The following is a 2105-nucleotide window of genomic DNA, read 5'->3' as shown; positions in this document are numbered from 1 at the left end:
CACCCTTATTCACACTCTCACTCAGCTTTTCCTACAATCTAGCAAGCCAACTTTAGGGGAGGGACACAACACACACATATATAATATATATTTAAAAATGTTATTTGTACACTAAAATCAGCTACTAAAATTAATCATTAATGTATTTGTGTATAAATACATGTGTAGTTTAATTTATTTTAAATATGTATTTATATTCTAATATATATTTTATATTAGTGGCTGACTTTGGTGACTGATTTTAGTGTTTAAGTAGCATAACTCATATATATTTTATTAACTTTTATTTTATTAGGGTTACCTCTCATCTTATCATAATACCTTGCTATATATAGTTTTCATCTCCTTATTGTTCCTTTTGCTTCCTATTCTCTCATCTTCTCCCTTCTTCAAACCTTTTTCACTTTTTTTTTTCTTTTTCACCAAAATCCTCGGGATCTGATCTTCACTACTCTCTTTCTCAAGTTCAATTCCCGAGGATTCATATTCATAACAAAAACTACTACTACTTTTCTTATTGTCTCTCTGTTCTTTTGTTCGCTTAATTACCTTTCTTTCAGTGCTGTTTTCTTGTCTGCTTCTCTTTCCATTCCACAAATTGTAGTGTCACTACAAAAAAGCCTTTCAACAATTATCAATAACTTCCCATCAAAACCAAGTTTTAGTGCGTGTTTACTTAGATCGCTACCGGATTCTATTTGGGGAAGGAGCAACATAGATCAAGGTTCAAGGTTCTTCTCTCAAGTGTTGTTAATTCTCTACATCTATAGAGTTTGAAGATGGTGTGGATCGATGAATAAAAATTAAATAACAAGTCAAGGCTATTAATTAACAAAAGTCCAAAATAATTAATATGAAAGACAACTAAAAGACAGAAAGAACCTTCTCTTAGTCAATTAATGCTTGATGTCACCTGCATAAAAATCTTTGACCACACTTTAATTTGATCTCTCAGTGTTTCAGTTGGTCGGAGTTTATATCACTAAACTCCAAATCACATGCTCTCTCTTTCTCTCTCTCTCTCTCCCTCTTATTTTAATTTTTCTTGTTTTCCTTTTTTTTTTTTTCGGAATTTGGTTTTGTACCTAACAACTATGATATTTTCATGATATCCTTCTTCAGACACGTCTTTTTTCTTCTGCAATTGATGTATATATATTTTTCTCAAATAATCTTTAATTTGGAACAGAACAAGCTGAAAGTGTTTGCCTTATGTGCTTGCTTGGTATATATTTTGTGCTATTTATTTACACAATTATTATGTGAATAAATGTGACTCACTTTGAGTGCTCTACAACCTAAAGAGGCTATGAAATAAAGTAACATGTTTTAGTGCTATATCATACATATCCTACAACATCATTCAGCTTCCATAATTGCATTCTGAAAAGCAGTGTGCCTTCTCCATAGTGTGTTACAACGTACTTCTATTTCTCTTTTCCTTTAAGCAAGAATTAAACGAGCAACATTTTATTTTTCTCTTGATAATTGAGTAAAATTTTTTGTAACGTAAAGTTATATATATATATAACCAATTAAGTAGTATATATAGCTTTATGTTGGTGTTTTATGTTTATATATATAGTAAGGGGCCTTTTTAATTAGTTTCTTTGTTCCTTCTTTATCATTTCATGGATCCAGTGGATCCAAGTTATGGTATGTACATTTAGAGTTGTATATAAAGAGAAAATATATGTGTAACTTTTTATAATCTTAACTGTATCATATAGTACAATATAATATGATGAGGTTATTTGGGGTAGATTGTGTATGTATAATCAAGTTGATTGATTGCAAATTTAAAGTTCTAATCTATGCAAATGGTTAGAAATATAATTATTTATATTATTTTTTAATTAATTTAAATTTTTGAAAAAAAGTAGTTCAATAACACAAATCACAGGTAAAAGAAACAGCTATATATAGCTGCCAATTTTGTTTATTCCTTTCAACTAATTATAATTGTATATGAATAAGTTATGGTAAAAATTTGCATATAATTGTTTTTATGTAAAATTGATAATTAAAAATTGTTAAATGATAATTTAATTAAATATATTAAATTATTTAATAATTATTAACTATTAATTTTAAGTGAAAATAAC

The 2105-nt window shown here is 28.0% G+C and overlaps 1 protein-coding gene across 3 annotated transcripts in view; it reads left to right on the top strand.

The window, feature by feature from the left end:
- Positions 368-2105, top strand: part of LOC107606832 (NAC domain-containing protein 7) — a 5751-nt gene continuing 4013 nt past the window's right edge. For 2 of the 3 annotated variants that reach the window (XM_016308849.2, XM_021121238.1), the window contains exon 1: positions 368-724. The gene's annotated coding sequence lies outside the window, so the exon portion shown is untranslated. Of the gene's footprint in view, positions 732-2105 lie in introns of all 3 variants that reach the window. The other variant, XM_021121243.1, reaches the window with a different exon arrangement.

This window comes from Arachis ipaensis, chromosome B01 (genome assembly GCF_000816755.2).
Source record: "Arachis ipaensis cultivar K30076 chromosome B01, Araip1.1, whole genome shotgun sequence".
Taxonomy (NCBI): Eukaryota; Viridiplantae; Streptophyta; class Magnoliopsida; order Fabales; family Fabaceae; genus Arachis; species Arachis ipaensis.
The sequence above is the reverse complement of the archived record's forward strand: the minus strand, read 5'-3'. Positions and strand labels throughout refer to the sequence as shown.